The following is a 19305-nucleotide window of genomic DNA, read 5'->3' as shown; positions in this document are numbered from 1 at the left end:
ATATTCCTTGCTTTCCTCGAAGTGAGAAATGGCAACATTCACATGTGGTGTTTTCTCCCACCTTTGTAACTCCAGGAAAGTTGTCGTTTTTGTTTGTGAAATTGAAGAATTTTTGTCTTGATTTAATATAAGTAACCAGTACCTGCTCGTCGGCTTCACTCCAATTATGATCCTTGGTCTGTCGTCGCCTTATCCATGTTGATTTGTTTTCCTGCATCTCTCGAGCTTCCTTCCACAATTACCACCTCCATGGTTTAGTGGTAGAGTGTCCTCCCACAGAGCCGAAGGAGGGGTTCGATCCCTGGCCACGTCATACCAAAAGATGTTAAAAGATGGTACTTGTTGTTAACCTGCCTGGCATTCGGCTTTAAGATGCTAAAACAAGGAGTGGTCGGCTCAGTATCAGTATACTGTGTCAAAGTGGGGTATTCATGTTAAAATGCAGCAATTGTATCACAGTGGGCTAGCACTGTATAATCGGCATTAGTCCGAACTAGAACAAGCAGCATCACACAAACACATGCACGTCGCTATAAAAGTGCAATAATCTTGATCGACATTATACCCCATTTCATCTCACCTCCTTCCAACATTAGACATACCATCCTGATGCGACCAAACACATGGCCATTAACCCTAACTTCGTGGACATTAACCCTATCTCACTGATATAGGTGGAGTGGAAGGAGCTGTGTTAGGCTATTGGGTGGTGACGATGGTGCACCTGTACAAGAAGCCACTGTACCTCAGCTGTGATTGATGACTTCACCTTAAGGACTGTGGGCGGACTCATGATATTTTTGTACCTGTTTGTAATCTTGGCACTTAATGCATTATGTGTCATGTGTGGCATAAACATATTGGTCTACTCGGGAAAGGGTGATAGGTTACATATATTTTTGTTATGACAATGATTGTGTAGGCTTTTAGTTATTAACTATAAAATAATCATTTAGTAAATGTTACATTTGTATTTTCTCTGATACACAAGAGAAGATTATTGTCACAAATGTGTTAATCATGTTTGGATGGGATAATTGCAGAAAGTATTGTTAATAATTTGATATTTTTACTTCATACTTCTATCGAGGTAACTTATTAGGGGGAATGGTTGGCACAGTGGTATTAGGGGATTGCAACTCTCATTGCATGTCTTAGTTGTGCTATAGAATTTCGATTGGGCGTTCGAGTCCCCAACTTATATCCTTGGTCAGTGAGCATCACACCCATGCTCCTGGATTTCTTCAAAGTGATAAACTGCATTACAAATAAAGTTGGCATGCCATAGTTGCTGCAGTTTGCTGTGCAGAATCGTGTCCCTTTGTCATGCTAGGAGCCTGTAATCCTAACTTGACCCAATTATGTTTCTACCCATGGTCATTTTTTTCACCAAAGTGGTAAATACCTACCAAATGCATCACTATGGGCTTTCCTCCCACAGCAAGCTGACATGATCTACTTTATGTGATATATTGTATTCGACGTAATAAGTGCCCTGCTCTCATAAGCACCCACAGGGATATTTGTTAATATATTGGGTAGTGAACAATCCCAATTAGCACCCCTTCCGATTGATGAATGTACACAAGACTTATTTATTCGTGTATAATATGCACTTGTGTGTTATATGCAATATGTTATATGTTAAATTCTGGAAATCATTTTTCTGTCGTGTACAATATGCACAGACATTTCTGTTGTATCATTTCAGGCTTTCTGCATAAACAACGAAATTTACGATCTTTCAACTCTGTTTTTCTCTCACTAAAATTATATTCTAAAAGGAGCCCCCTATTTCTAATTTTGAGAGCGCCCTGGGCGCTTATTACATCGAATACGGTAAGTCAAAAACTGTTTAAGCAATGTCCCTAAAAAACTCACTCACTTAATGAAGGTGCTTCAGAATACATCAATATGACAATTTGTTGTCCTTTCTTTGTTGTGACTTGAAGCTTTTCACTCACTGATAACATCACATTTTTACCAATGTTTACATTTAGCGACTGAAATGCACCCTGGACATTGATTATGATTATGGTTATGGTTATGGTCTGACTGTGGAGGTTCACATAGCGACAGCCGCCTGTGACACCGATGTCAGTGTGAGGGTAGATTGATTTTTAGGCAATCGAGGCAGGTTCTCTGGACATGGTTGTTGTCGTGTATTGGAAAAAGTCATCGATTGTGTGATTGATGACAAGGTTTGTTTACTGTGTGTCTGATTGCCGATTGTTGTCGGGGAACTTATTGTTACCATGGATAATACTTTTCTTATTTTACATGTGACAACAATCAACTATTATGTGTCTGTCTGGGTACAGATTTCTGTGTTATTTTTACATTCTCCAGTCTTTTGTTGCCTTAGAAATTGGTATTTGGAATTATTTGGGTTAGGTATGATTTTGAAATAAATTTTGTAAATTATAAATCCCTTTTACAAATTATACAAGGTAGAAGTTGATTAAAATACGTAGTCTCTGTCCTCAGTGAGGTCTGAGATGGAGCAGACATTTATGATTCAGATAGAATGGATTTTCTCAACTCAGGATAAGGTTGAAGTCATATAATTGAGATCTTAGATTGTATTAATGCACATACCCCCGGCCACGTCATACCAAAAGACATCAACAGATGGTACTTATTGTTACCCTGTCTGGCGCTTGGCATTAAGGGAAGGACTGGTTGGCTCAGAGTATACTGTGTCTGAGTGGGGTATTCATGTTAAACTGCGGCATGGTATCTCACTGGCTAGCACTATAAATCGACATCATTCTGGACTAGTACAAGCAGCCACACACACAGAGACACACGAGTGCATGCACATCGCTATATTAGTGCAATAATCTTGGAGGAGACGTTAAACCCTATTTCACCTCACCTCACCTATTAATGTTCATGAGGTCTCAGATCATATGGATATTGGCTCAGTATAATATTGAATTGCAGGATGTATGACAGCGGTCTTATGTACACTGTGTAGATGTTTGCAAGTCAAGATGAGCTGCAGGTGATGACAGAGTTCATATGGACATTAACAACTCAAGACAGTCTCCACCTACAGGTTGTGTGATGAAGGTCACATATTGTATGCATGTTTACACTTCAACTGAACTTCATGTTGTATGACAGATGTCTTCATATTGATATTCACAACAACAAGAATCTGTTAGATATCCTGATCAAGTTGATACTTGTCGAAGATGCTGGGATGCTGATTTTCATTAGCTGACAAATACTGGCGACCCTTGCAGAGTGCATTCTCGAGGCCATGCTGCTCTGGCAGGGGGCCACCATCAGCAACAACAGCAGGGACGTTGTCATCCCCATGACGTGCCTGTGTGAAGTTGGTCGAGTAAGGTTCCTGGAGCTGGCAGAGTTTGTCTGTGCCTGTGTCTTGCCCTGTGTTGAGTTGGTCGAGTAAGGTTACTAGAGCTGACAGTGTTTTTCTGTGTCTTGCCCTGTGTTGAGTTGGTCGAGTAAGGTTACTAGAGCTGACAGTGTTTTTCTGTGTCTTGCCCTGTGTCGAGATGGTCGAGTAAGGTTACTAGAGCTGACAGTGTTTTTCTCTGTCTTGCCCTGTGTCGAGATGGTCGAGTAAGGTTACTAGAGCTGACAGTGTTTGTCTGTGTCTTGAGCTGTGGTGAGTTGGTTGAGTAAGGTTACTAGAGCTGACAGTGTTTGTCTGTGTCTTGCCCTGTATCGAGATGGTCGAGTAAGGTTACTAGAGCTGACAGTGTTTGTCTGTGTCTTGCGCTGTGTTGAGTTGGTCGAGTAAGGTTACTAGAGCTGACAGTGTTTTTCTCTGTCTTGCCCTGTGTCGAGATGGTCGAGTAAGGTTACTAGAGCTGACAGTGTTTGTCTGTGTCTTGCCCTGTGTCGAGATGGTCGAGTAAGGTTACTAGAGCTGACAGTGTTTGTCTCTGTCTTGCCCTGTGTCGAGATGGTCGAGTAAGGTTACTAGAGCTGACAGTGTTTGTCCAAGTCTGTGTCTTGCCCTGTGTCGAGTTGGCCAAGTTAGGTTACTAGAGCTGACAGTGTTTGTCTGTGTCTGTGTCTTGCCCTGTGTCGAGTTGGCCAAGTTAGGTTACTAGAGCTGACAATGTTTGTCCAAGTCTGTGTCGAGTCTGTGAGTTGGTCGAGTAAGGTTACTACAGCTGACAGTGTTTGTATTGTAGATTACCACACCACCATCAAAGCATTTTCAAGGAAACTGTCAACTTCAAAGATGAACGGAAAGTTTAGCTAAACATGACATGCACAGACATTTGTGTCAAGCCATGGCATGGCTGGAAGCCTGTGTAAGGTGACACCCACAGCTTCTCAATGGAATATTTTCTGGTTATTTCAAATTTTATACTCTTTGTGGCAGGCTGAACTGTAGTGAATGTTATTTAAGGTGCTGGTATTTCTTGGTCCTGTAAAAAGTTTCCTTTGCAAGAGGTAGAGGTGTCTCACAGGGATATATCTGCAGTGATGATGTGCTGGCATTTGAGAATTGAGTTAAGTAAATACATCAGATGTAGAATCTTGCCTCTTGACATGGATAGACTATCATTTTGTAAAAATAATTTATACGCTTGACTGTGTGTATGTTTTGTTATATTTCTTAAAAATCACCTTGGCACCACTTCCAATACTTGTATTTAATTTTCCCCAAATGTATACATACATTGTCTTCAGAATGTGAGGGTGACCATTGCCCTGGATGGCCATCCTCCTCATGTAACAGGGGAAAGGTGAAATAAAATGTTTAAAAAAAAAAATAAATAATTAAAAAAAAAAAAAATAATATTTCATTGTATGGATATTACCCAAATCACTTATGATTAAATTTATGAATTTGAATTTAATGTATGCAAATAGGACAAAGTGGCCAAGATTCTTGAAAATTTTACCTCTAACCCCAAATGTAGTGACATTTTAATGTTTGTGGATATCTTTGGGAATGCCATTTTTGGCAATTTGGAAATGGTTTGCAACTGATTTACTGAATATTGAACATCGATGACAGCACGTGGAGGCGTAAACCAATGTAAACAAATGATAAATACACAAATGGAAATAGTTTTTCATGGTTAGGATATTTCTCAATGAAAGTTAAACATTTCATGACATATGTTCATCAATAAGTGTAGACTCATCAAAAATGAAACAGATGAAAAACATATGCAATATCTTGAATGGATTGTGGTAGATGAATTGTGACATCTCGCTGGCCTGTGGCAGAAGTACAAGGCTGGCCACAAGGAACTCTGGGGAGGAGAGTGTTCCTGTGTGTGTTGTGCACACCAAGATGGTTATCTCTCTTTTCTACATCCTTCCTGACATGTATATATATACCGTATTCGACAGGATAAGCGCCTAGGGCACTCTCAAATTTAGAAATAGGGGGCTCTTATCAGAATATAATTTTGGTGAGAAAAAAAACCCAGAGTTGAAAGATTGTAAATTTTGTGGTTTATGCTGACAGCCTGAAATGATACAAAAGAAGAATTTGTGCGTATTATACACGATAGATTTTCCAGATTTAAATTGCCCATAATTAAGGGTGCATATAACACATGAGTGCGTATTATACACAAATAAATATGTCTTGTGTACATTGATCAATCGGAAGGGGTGCTAATTGGTATTGTTCACTAGCCAATATATTAGCAAATATTGCCATGGGCGCTTATTACGTCAAAGACGGTATATACACTGTGCACAATGCAGATCTTGGACGTGGCTAAGTAAGTGCATTGATACCAGCATCTTTGTCCTTTGGGCCACGACGTAACAACTGTTTGTTGAGTTGATCCTCGGCCTTTTTAACTGATGTAGATGCTGTTGTTGCTCCTGCCTCCGGGATGCGATATCAGCATCGCGTCACATCCAGTACAGCTGTACATTATGCCATGTGCACTGACACCAGCACAGTCCGTCTCCTAGTGTTGTGTTTGTCTGCAACACGACAACTGTTTGTTTCATTTATCCAGGATGGTACACCAACCACACACGGTGATGTTGCACTCTGCCGGGGCCGCAACGCATGCACAGTTTGCAGTTGCGGCTTGTTTGTTTAAGGTGTTGAACATAGTCTGGACATAGCTGATGTTGAAGATGTCGAGATGAGTGATTTGGGGTGTTATTTTCAGTATGTGTAGTCTGGATTAAGATAGCAATCACAATTTGAGATGTTTGCTCAATACTATTCTATTTTGGATCTGGGAAAACCTTCATTGAAAAAGAATTAAAATTGGCACTTTTGAGATTTTTTCAAAGATTTTGAAGTAATAACTGCTCAGTTTTCAGGATTCAAATTTTCACACAAATATTGTTTCAACGTTTACAACCATTTCAAATTATGGTAAAAGCTTTCTTCCAAACATTTACTTTATGCTTTTACTTGCTGATTTAACCTAAAAAATGTAAATAATTTTGATGTATCAAACCAACGCTATGAGTGTGAGTAGACATATTTTCTTGTGTGCCAGTGCCATGATAAACATTTGATTATCTAACTTGTGCAACATAACTGAAGGCCGTAACCCTGATGCTATGTTATTACAGTATTGATCAATGTGGTATTCTTTAATACTTTTTCCAATTGTTTTGAAATTATGCTGAAATTGCGTGTCACCTATAAGACAGTTATACTTTTGTGTAAAACAAAGCCCTGAAAATAACATGTAGCTCACACATGATCATGTAAAACATGCAGGACAATTATTACATAAACTGAACACTTTGAAAATGCAAAATCAGCTTTAACTCTAAATCGGAAAAGATGTGTTTTTGTTGTCAAGTCCATCTCCAAACACATCGAATGAATCGAACCTGTATGACAACACTGTTGTGTTTGTTATCTCATGTAAATACCTAAATACCAAGAACAACTTCATCTAACTTTTTAGGCCATTTTGCCAAATATTACAAAAAATCAAATATGCGTTTTCAAAGTGTTTCAGTGTTGAATATGCAGAAGTTTTTTTATCGGACCCTAAGATGCATCCATATAGGGTTGTGAAGGTCCCAAATGATAGTTACAGTCCAGTACTACATTTAAGCCTGTAAGGTCTGGAAAAAAATTAGTCTGGACAGACTTCTTCAGATGTGCATGCACTGATAGTCCCTGTGAGGAGCTTGGCTGGCAGCCTGTCAGTTGGCTGTTGGGCTATGTCAAACACTGGGGGAAACGCCTTATTTGGGCGCATTTATCAACAAAAAGGGGCTTGGTTTTCTTTTTTAGGGATATCAAAAATAATCTGAAATTTCTCTCCAAACAAAACTGGCAGTTGGAAAAATACAGATAATGTTTGAGAAGTTTGTCTGTGACTTTACGAAACAGGAAATGTCGCAATTTTACTAAATTGTTTAGAGACAGTAGTTGAATGCATGTTACAGAATGCGAAATATTTGAAGAAGATAAATCAATAACATAGACACAAGATAAATCAATAGCATATTGTAATAGTGATAATGTAATATTAATGATGTTATGATAATATTATTATATGTTAATGATATTGTTTAATAAATACCAGTATAAAGTCATGTATACCATCAGTACATCATCCACTAAAATAAAACACCAATTTCCTGCACAGTATCCATATAAACAATGGAGAATATATGGCCATCATTATTATATATAATCCAATCATATGCTTCATAAATATCCAACAATAAATCATCCCATACATTCAGATTGCTCAGTGATGATGATGATGATGATGATGATGGCGGCAACAATGATGAAACACTTTGAAGTATCATTTGCATCCATTTCGAAAATGCTTCTTGTTGAACATGGTAAGCTAACAGTACAGTGTAAGACAGTTACATTGCTGTAGCAGGGCTATATTTCACAGCAAGATTTGTCCCCAGGTCCTAATGCAGGTAGGAAGCAAACTGTGAGCAACACCTGTTACCTGAGGGCATGACCTGGTGTGTGACCTAATATAGGTCAAAGGTAAGAGGTCGTGTCGGCTGAGTGGGCTCAGAGAGACAGGTAGCCACAATGGAGGCAGGGTGTTTGGTCTGGGTTGGCTGGTGTTGATTACATGTACATGGGAGAATTAGGCCTGCTGGAATGTGTTCTCCTGCATTACACTGTGGAATACAGTTGACAAAGTGAAACCAGAAGTTCACTGGATTTACCTGTGAGAATATCAGCCAAGTTTACCATTGTGGTGAGTAAACCATTGTCACGCCTGAACAGCTTTAGATTTGCCTCAGTGGGAAAGCATTATCAAGATATACCTGTACTTCTAATCACCATACCTGTATTGTAGATATTCATGTTTACCTGAGTTGTGTGGGGTAGATCAGGTGTATGTAATACCTATATACACAATGTATGCAGGTGCCTTTTATCAGTGTACCTGAGAGTCTTGTTTTCCTGGAGTTTGTCGACATTTCTGAGGTGTGTTGTTGACATCATACTCATCTAGTTGTGGAGTTATTAGTCATGTGACATCAGAACAGGTCATATAGCTGGAATATTGCTGAGTGTGGCGTTAAACAAAGAAACAAACCAATCAGAACAGGTAAAGGAATATGTACCTGAACTGGTTGTTGTTGCAGTATATGGCAATTGATTGTTGCTGGAGTTACTGGCAGTACCTGTAACTCGTGTGTCTACCCAGATGCCATGTGGCGGCTGAGACAGGCACCATATCTCACTGGAGACCTGTAACTCTCGTGTGTCAACCAGATGCCATATGTAGGCTGATATAAGCTCATATCTCATTGGAGACCTGTAACTCGTGTGTCTACCCAGATGCCATGTTGCGGCTGAGACAGGCACCATATCTCACTGGAGACCTGTACCTCTTGTGTGTCAACCAGATGCCATGTGGCGGCTGAGACAGGCACCATATCTCACTGGAGACCTGTAACTGAGTGTGTCAACCAGATGCCATATTTAGGCTGATACAGGCTCATATCTCACTGGAGACCTGTAACTGAGTGTGTCAACCAGATGCCATATGTAGGCTGATATAGGCTCATATCTCACTGGAGACCTGTAACTCTCGTGTGTCAACCAGATGCCATATGTAGGCTGATACAGGCTCATATCTCACTGGAGACCTGTAACTGAGTGTGTCAACCAGATGCCATATGTAGGCTGATACAGGCTCATATCTCACTGGAGACCTGTAACTGAGTGTGTCAACCAGATGCCATATGTAGGCTGATACAGGCTCATATCTCACTGGAGACCTGTAACTGAGTGTGTCAACCAGATGCCATATGTAGGCTGATACAGGCTCATATCTCACTGGAGACCTGTAACTCTCATGTGTCAACCAGATGCCATATGTAGGCTGATACAGGCTCATATCTCACTGGAGACCTGTAACTGAGTGTGTCAACCAGATGCCATATGTAGGCTGATACAGGCTCATATCTCATTGGAGACCTGTAACTGAGTGTGTCAACCAGATGCCATATGTAGGCTGATATAGGCTCATATCTCACTGGAGACCTGTAACTCTCATGTGTCAACCAGATGCCATATGTAGGCTGAGACAGGCTCCATATCTCACTGATTACCTGTAACTCTCATGTGTCAACCAGATGCCATGTGTAGGCTGATACAGGCTCATATCTCACTGATTACCTATAACTCTCATGTGTCAACCAGATGCCATATGTAGGCTGATACAGGCTCATATCTCACTGATTACCTATAACTCTCATGTGTCAACCAGATGCCATATGTAGGCTGATACAGGCTCATATCTCACTGATTACCTGTAACTCTCATGTGTCAACCAGATGCCATGTGTAGGCTGATACAGGCTCATATCTCACTGATTACCTGTAACTCTCATGTGTCAACCAGATGCCATGTGTAGGCTGATACAGGCTCATATCTCACTGATTACCTGTAACTCTCATGTGTCAACCAGATGCCATATGTAGGCTGATATAGGCTCATAGCTCACTGGAGACCTGTAACTCTCATGTGTCAACCAGATGCCATATGTAGGCTGAGACAGGCTCCATATCTCACTGATTACCTGTAACTCTCATGTGTCAACCAGATGCCATGTGTAGGCTGATACAGGCTCATATCTCACTGATTACCTATAACTCTCATGTGTCAACCAGATGCCATATGTAGGCTGATACAGGCTCATATCTCACTGATTACCTATAACTCTCATGTGTCAACCAGATGCCATATGTAGGCTGATACAGGCTCATATCTCACTGATTACCTGTAACTCTCATGTGTCAACCAGATGCCATGTGTAGGCTGATACAGGCTCATATCTCACTGATTACCTGTAACTCTCATGTGTCAACCAGATGCCATGTGTAGGCTGATACAGGCTCATATCTCACTGATTACCTGTAACTCTCATGTGTCAACCAGATGCCATATGTAGGCTGATATAGGCTCATAGCTCACTGGAGACCTGTAACTCTCATGTGTCAACCAGATGCCATATGTAGGCTGATACAGGCTCATATCTCACTGGAGACCTGTAACTCTCATGTGTCATCCAGATGCCATATGTAGACTGATACAGGCTCATATCTCACTGGAGACATGTAACTCTCGTGTGTCAACCAGATGCCATGTGTAGGCTGATATAGGCTCATATCTCACTGGAGACCGGTAACTCTAGTTTGTCAACCAGATGCCATATGTAGGCTGATACAGGCTCATATCTCACTGATTACCTGTAACTCTCATGTGTCAACCAGATGCCATGTGTAGTCTGATACAGGCTCATATCTCACCGGAGCCCTATAACTCTCATGTGTCAACCAGATGCCATATGTAGACTGATACAGGCTCATATCTCACTGGAGACATGTAACCCTCAATCAGTCAACCAGATGCCATGTGTAGGTTGATATAGGCTCATATCTCACTGATTACCTGTAACTCTCATGTGTCAACCAGATGCCATATATAGGCTGATACAGGCTCATATCTCACTGGAGACCTGTAACTCTCATGTGTCAACCAGATGCCATATGTAGGCTGAGACAGGCTCCATATCTCACTGATTACCTGTAACTCTCATGTGTCAACCAGATGCCATGTGTAGGCTGATACAGGCTCATATCTCACTGATTACCTATAACTCTCATGTGTCAACCAGATGCCATATGTAGGCTGATACAGGCTCATATCTCACTGATTACCTATAACTCTCATGTGTCAACCAGATGCCATATGTAGGCTGATACAGGCTCATATCTCACTGATTACCTGTAACTCTCATGTGTCAACCAGATGCCATGTGTAGGCTGATACAGGCTCATATCTCACTGATTACCTGTAACTCTCATGTGTCAACCAGATGCCATATGTAGGCTGATACAGGCTCCATATCTCACTGGAGACCTGTAACTCTAGTGTGTCAACCAGATGCCATGTGTAGGCTGAAACAGGCTTGGCAAGTTTAATGACAACAAAAACCTGAAAGATTATGTTTTGTTTATGTGTTGTTTATTGACATCTTGATGAATAACTGGGTTTTTTTTATGTGAAGTTATTAATCACGATTGTCAGGACCTATTCATACATGGAAAGGTACATGGTGGATTTTCCTGATGGTACATTTGTATCCTGTCAATGCATGGTACACTTGTATCCTGTCAATGCATGGTACACTTGTATCCTGTCAATGCATGGTACACTTGTATCCCGTCAATGCATGGTACACTTGTATCCTGTCAATGCATGGTATACTTGTATCCCGTCAATGCATGGTACACTTGTATCCCGTCAATGCATGGTACACTTGTATCCCCTCAATGCATGGTACACTTGTATCCTGTCAATGCATGGTACACATGTATCCTGTCAATGCATGGTACACTTGTATCCCCTCAATGCATGGTACACATGTATCCCCTCAATGCATGGTACACTTGTATCCTGTCAATGCATGGTACACTTGTATCCTGTCAATGCATGGTACACTTGTATCCTGTCAATGCATGGTACACTTGTATCCCGTCAGTGCATGGTACACTTGTATCCCGTCAATGCATGGTACACTTGTATCCTGTCAATGCATGGTTCACTTGTATCCTGTCAATGCATGGTATACTTGTATCCCGTCAATGCATGGTACACTTGTATCCCGTCAATGCATGGTACACTTGTATCCTGTCAATGCATGGTACACTTGTATCCTGTCAATGCATGGTACACATGTATCCCCTCAATGCATGGTACACATGTATCCCCTCAATGCATGGTACACTTGTATCCTGTCAATGCATGGTACACTTGTATCCTGTCAATGCATGGTACACTTGTATCCCCTCAATGCATGGTACACTTGTATCCCATCAATGCATGGTACACTTGTATCCCGTCAATGCATGGTACACTTGTATCCTGTCAATGCATGGTTCACTTGTATCCTGTCAATGCATGGTACACATGTATCCCCTCAATGCATGGTACACATGTATCCCCTCAATGCATGGTACACTTGTATCCTGTCAATGCATGGTACACTTGTATCCCATCAATGCATGGTACACTTGTATCCCCTCAATGCATGGTACACTTGTATCCCATCAATGCATGGTACACTTGTATCCTGTCAATGCACGCCTGGTTATCATCTGCACTGCCTTGTATGCCCTGGGGGAGCTATGATTGAAACCTGTCAAATTGCTGGTGTCAATCCATCATAATGTCTCTGTAGTTTCATTACATTTATGTACTCATAAATTTACATATGATTAAGTACAGAACATTTTGGATGTAGCATTGATACATGATTCACTTTGTTGGTGAGACAGGATTTGTGAAGCACCTAGGTCACCCTTGATGTTTGTGAAAGTATGTGAAGTCGCATGTTCACAAGGGGGGCACGGGTGGCCCAGTCGTCTAAGGTGCCGGGATTCACTGTGCAGAGTTGCAGCCTTTTGCCACGCCAGAAAGCTATGATTGTGAGTTTGAATCCTGGTTCGCCCAGATTATGTTTCTTGGTTCGTCAGCACCATACCTGTGCTCGTGGGTTACACCAAAGTGGTAAACGTCTGAGACCTGCATCACTTTGGGCTTTTCCTCCCACATTAAGCTGAAACGCCGTGATATAACTGGAATACTGTTAAAAGTGGCGTTAAACCCATCTCACTCACTCACTCACTCAGGTTCACACAGTATTTTCACCCAATGCTGACTTGACTCCTATGGCCATGTTGACTGTCAAGCTGTTATTCAATAACTGATCTGCTGTATAATGGAAAAATATTTAGCACAGGTAGGTCCGACATTAACTTTAGATGTTTCAAACTGAATCATATGTGTCCCAAACCACTGTTTCATCACAAGATCAGACTCGGGGTTGCTATAAGATACGTGGTTATAACATGTCAGTATTGCTTTATAGAGACCTGCGACTGCCTCCGTTGTCTAGTGCTAGAGCGTCTGCCCGTAGAACAGAAGGTCTGGGGTTCGATCCCCGGCCACGTCATACCTAAAGACGTTAAAAGATGGTACTTGTTGTTACCCTATCTGGCGCTACGCAGTCTGGCGCTACGCATTAAGGGGCTAAAACAAAGCCTGGTCGGCTCGGAGTCAGTATACTGAGTCTGAGTGGGGTATTCTTGTTAACCTGCGGCATTTCAGTTGGCTAGTTCTATAAAATCGGTAGTAGTCCAGACTAGTATAAGCAGCCACACAAACACCTGCAGGCACTTCGCTATATAATCTTGGATGTGATGTTAAACCCCATTTTACCTCACCATTGAAATCTGTCATGTGTCTATTCCAGTTTAGAATAAGTCCCCAGTAACCTGTGCTTGTCATACAAGGTGACAAAGTGGATTGGATAGGTGACCTTGCTGAATGTGTGTCATACCTCAATTGTTTCTCATAATATCAATCACTGGATTGCCTGGTCTATACTCATAGAGCTGGAATGTTACTGACTCTGGCATTAAACAACAAACTATTATCGTTGCAACTATCTGGCCTACCTCCTCAGATGCATGCTGCAGACCCTGGGCTGTTGTTCATTTGTGTTGGAGTCTTCCTATCATTAATTAAGAGCTGTAGGTCTTGCAGGACAAGATAGCAAGGCATTCATCAGGGTGTTGGTGGCTTCCCCGACAGCCTGTCACTCATTACATCCGTGTACAGCTGGATGATGGCAGACTGCTAACAGGGGCAGCATTAGTAACCCAGTAACTGCTGATTGCCTTAGGAGGGGACTAAATCTAACAGGTGGTCAGTTTTGGTGACTTGGCTGGCGTTGTACAAAACAACTTCAGCACTACGACTGTCGTAAGTCTATGTTAAAGTATGGGAGTTACGATCACCCTAGCAATAAGTGCGCTTTGTACAACGGCACCTTGGATGATTGTATGTCATTATAACCTCAAGTATAGGATGTTGCTCATAATATCAACCACTGGTTTGTTGACTCCTGACTTGATGATTTACATGTCATATGGTACAGCTGAAATACTGCAGGTATTTACAAACAAATTCTTATCCACAACTGTTTTATTTCTTTTACCAAAAATGGTACTGCCTCAGTGGTCTAGTGGTAGAGCGTCCGCCCAGAGAGCGGAAGGTTCGGGGTTTGATCCCTGGCTGCGTCATACCTAAAGACGTTAAAAGATGGTACTTGTTGTTACTCTGTCTGGCGCTCGTCATTAAAGGGCTAAAACAAGGACTGGTCGGCTCGGAGTCAGTATACTGTGTCTGAGTCGGGTATTCATGTTAAACTGGGGCATGGTATCTCAGTGTGCTAGCACTATAAATCAGGCATCAGTCTGGGCTAGTACAAGCAGCCACACACACACGTGCATGCACGTTGCTATATAAGTGCAATAATCTTGGACGCGGCGTTAAACCCCATTTCACCTCACCTCTTTTACCAAATAAGGAAAGTTATCTTGATCAGCGTTACTCACTCTACAACTCTTCCTGACACAAGTGACAATTTTTACGGATTACTTCTATTCTGTCCCGGTTATAGTTTGTTTTACAACCTGAAATGAGCTGTGGACGAGTTTCACATACTCATGGTGTCTCTCCTGGTGGTCTGTGGCGGTATTGGCCACAAGAAATTCATATCCCAGATTCAATGAATGTATTGTGTTGTGGTGGCATTCTGTTCACTTTTCTGTTCATGTTGTGGTGTATGTGTTATCTTATCCACTGACATGTCTTATCTTGGAGGCTCCAGCTCTTCATACATTATTCATTCTGCAAAATCAATTAGTTGTATGTAGTCAAGATGAACTGCTTCGCACAGTGATGGTGGTGCTTCTACGATGACAATGACAGACACGTGCATGATCTGCTGCCAAGGCTGGGTTCAAACATTGTTGTTAGTTTCGTGAAGACTGAGACATGCCTGTGTGTTATTTATAAACATTAACTGCTAGATTGATCTACATGATGAAATAAGAGCAAGGGACTATTTCCAACTTGTCGACGGCCAATTGATCCAATCCTGGTGCCCCTTTAGGCTTTGGATAAAAGTACACTAACTGATGCACAAGGTTCTGTAGAAGATGCATGTATGTTGGCAGTACACTTGTTCATATGAGACATGTAGTCTAGTGGTAGAGCGTCTGCCCGTAGAACAGAAGGTCTGGGCTTCGATCCCTGGCCGCGTCATACCTAAAGACGCTAAAAGATGGTACTTGTTGTTACCCGGTTTGGCGCTCAGCATTAAGGGGCTAAAACAAGGACTGGTCGGTTCGGAGTCAGTATCCTGTGTCTGAGTGGGGTATTTATGTTAAACTGCGGCATGGTATTTCAGTGAGCAAGCACTATAAATCGGCATCAGTCCGGACTAGTACAAGCAGCCACACAAACACACAGCCACACGTACATGCACGTCGCTATATAAGTGCAATAATCTTCAACACGATGTTAAACCCCATTTCACATCACCTTGTCCATATGATGACCTGCACCAGATGCATACTGATGACACGAGATACTGGACAATGCAGTCACCTTGTAAGACGACTTGAACCAGATGTTCACGTTGATGACTTGAACCAGATGTTGATATTGGCTTGACATGAGATACTAAACATAGTGTAGTCACTATACAAGATGTACTTAAAAGGTCATGTGAAGATCCGGGACAGAATAGATCTTGAACAACCCATGCTTGCCGTAAATGCGACTATGCTTGTCGTAAGTGGCGACTAACGGCATCGGGTGGTCAGGCTTGGAGACATGGTTGATGTATATCATCGTACCTCAATTGTGTGGATCAATGCTCATGATATGAATCATTGGATTGTCTGGTCCTGACTCGATTATTTACAGACCACCCTCATATAGCTGGAATATTGCTGAGTGTGGCGTTAAACAACAAACAAACAAACCAACACTGTACAAGATGACATGAACCAGATGTTCATATTGGGTTAGTACATGAGTTAGTACTGGACATGGTGTATTCCCCATGTGGGAAGATTTGAACCAGATATGTATACAAGAGAAACTGGTCACTGTATCTGTTGCTACCAAGTGCGATGTCCAGAGGCACATGTCTGTAGGAAGCTGACAGCGCTATTTCTGTTGAGCTTGCATTTATTTGTTACCTTCCTCCACGGGCCATGTATCCTGCAAACTGACCATGTTGATCATGTCTACATGCTGACCAGCACCAGTCCAGTGTTTGGCCACTTGACCACTACCCCATGTTGTGTACCTGTGAAATCGGTCAGTGTTCAGGTGAGTGGACACTGGAACACACAGGTAATTTACCTGTGCAGGAATAGAAGTGTCGCTGGCGTCAAACATTTACTGTGTCAGTTCGATTATTTCACCGTGTTATGTGCTTGCCTGTGATCAACATGTAATTCATTCAGTGCTGATGGTCATGGATGTGTCCTCGGCTAAGGTGGGTTGGTTTTGGGGTAATTCCTGCATAGAAACTTTCTCTGCTTGACAAACATTTATGAACATTTAACGTGACAAGTGCTTTGTTGACGTATTTGGCTAATTTTGTTGATCTTGATTCATTATTTCCCTCTGGGATTCTGGGGGAGGAAATGCCTTGAATAAATCTGGGGATATGGTGGAGTGAGTGAGTACGGTTTTACGCCGCTTTGTGCAATATACCAGCAATATCACAGAGGGGGACACCAGAAATGGGATTTACACGTTGTACCCATGCGGGGAATTGAACCCCGGCCTTTGGCATGACAAGCAAACTCTTGAACTACCCAACCGCCCCAGGATGTGGTGGAATATGGGGACATGGTGATCAGACTTTGCGACCTGGCTCATTGTGTGTCATTGTGCCCTGATGGTATGAGATGTAGATCATGCTGTCTGTCTACCATTGCCTTGTCTGGTCCTGACTTTTACAGGCCACAACGTGATGTATAGCCGGAATAATGCTGACTATTGCATAAAGCAATAGATACTCTCAAGAACTTGACATAAAACACAGGAGTCAATTTATTTAAGAAAACAGGACATGGTCCACATGCCTTATATTTTGTCGGTTGATACCAGGGATGGGATAGGTACCTTGGGTACATGGTTAGTCATGTGATATATTGTTTAATGCCAATAATCATCTACAACCCTACAGTTATACTAGGGGGCACGGGTGGCCCAGTCGTCTTAGGCGCCACGATTCGCTGTGCAGAGATGAATGTGGGTTCGAAACCCGATTCGCCCCAATTATGTTTTTAGGTTTTTCAGCACCATACCTATGCTCGTGGGTTTCACCGAAGTGGTAAACGTCTGGGAACACTTCGGGCTTTCCTCCCACATTAAGCTGACACGTGGTGATATAACTGGAATACTATTAAAAGCGACGTTAAACCCAACTCACTCACTCACTACAGTTACACTAATGTTCACATTTCTTGCTGACTATACACCCAATCCTTCTGACTTTTATGTATTTGAATAAAGATAAAACTTTCGTCAACTTCAGTGCATGCATGACCAAATCATTTTATACTTGTATCTCAAAACATTTTGCCAGGGATACCATCTAAAACTTATTCCCAATCGGACATTTTGTACCTATCTCTTGAGACCTACAGCAATCACCCGGGTAGGGTCTGGTAATAGGGGCCAGGGAACCGGGTAGTTAATTTGGACTCATCCCAGCTAGGTATATACAAAATGTGCATATTGGTAAATTTATTATGTTGTCAAACGCTGTCAAATATATTGCTGTTACTCCAATCTGTTTGGATTCTTTCTTATTTATAGGTTGACAAGGACACAGACTTTTTATCTTCTTGATTATTATTAATGCATACACTTCTTATTTTTAATCAGATTTAAACATTGAGGGACATTTTTCTTTTGACACTTATCCCCAGTATTTCATAACTGTTTTTATCTGTGGTAAATAATGCTATTCTGAAACAAGGTCACTACTTTGACAATACAAAAAATGTTCTGTCTTTGAAACCAGGTCAATAAGGTTGCTGGCTCCAATTTCAACATAGCTAATGATAATTATCATGTACTGAAGCCCTCTCATTGTCACCATGTTTGTCGGTCAGTGATGAATAGACTAGATCCAGCCGTGATAATGTAAAAATGTTGTGGAATGTTTGGCGTCTTGTTAATAACATGTTGCCTGGTCAGTCAGCTTGTTCACTAATAAAGACCACACGGTCTTCATTCAAGCCAGGAATTTAATATCGTAGATTGGTCAGGCATTTAGGGTTGAATGTCACCTGGACTTGCTTCAATCCCCATCATTACCAGTAGCCCGTCTCCTGGACTACTCCCTGATTTGGGGGAAGGAACTAGGCTTACAGTGATGGAGGGAACTCTCTAGCAAAAAAGGTTCATTATGATTTAAGATGGCTGCCCCCATTGTGACAACAGGAAGTGACCGGTCATGTGATATATTGCTGTGGAAGACAAAAGTCAGTGAGTTGGGTTTAACTGCGCTTTTAACTGTATTCCAATTAAATCACAGCATGTCAGCTTCATGTGGGAGGAAAGCCCAAAGTGATGCAGGTCTTAGACGTTTACCACAAGCACGGGGATAGTGCTGACAAACCTAGAAACATTATTTGGGCGAATCAGGATTCGAACCCACAATCATAGGTTTCTGGCGTGTCCAAGGGATACAACTCTGCACAGTTAATTGCAGCGCCTGATACGATGGGCCCCCCGTGCCCCCTAGAAGACAATTAATAATGACAAAAATGTGTACCACATTACAAAAGAATACTCTGAAGATTTTGGTTTGTGATCAGCATATTTTTTAGTTTTTAGGAGCTCAATATTTTTTTCCAACAAGAACAGACTATATACTTTGGATGTATTAATATGGTTGATTTGAAGGGCACTTTTTTCCCCTACATTTT

At 41.6% G+C, this 19305-nt stretch overlaps 1 protein-coding gene across 3 annotated transcripts in view; it reads left to right on the top strand.

Annotated features, from left to right (window-relative positions):
* Positions 1 to 19305, top strand: part of LOC124149634 (serine-rich adhesin for platelets-like) — a 230381-nt gene that overhangs the window by 102169 nt on the left and 108907 nt on the right. Inside the window, exon 1 of one of the 3 annotated variants that reach the window (XM_046521361.2) lies at positions 8006 to 8174. The exons of the other annotated variants lie outside the window; for them this stretch is intronic. The gene's annotated coding sequence lies outside the window, so the exon portion shown is untranslated. Of the gene's footprint in view, positions 1 to 8005; positions 8175 to 19305 lie in introns of those variants that run through there. 3 annotated transcript variants of the gene reach the window in all.

This window comes from Haliotis rufescens, unplaced genomic scaffold, assembly GCF_023055435.1.
Source record: "Haliotis rufescens isolate VD_foot unplaced genomic scaffold, xgHalRufe1.0.p SCAF_7, whole genome shotgun sequence".
NCBI classification, from domain to species: Eukaryota; Metazoa; Mollusca; class Gastropoda; order Lepetellida; family Haliotidae; genus Haliotis; species Haliotis rufescens.
Note: the sequence above shows the minus strand (reverse complement) of the source record. Positions and strands in the feature narration are given on the sequence as shown.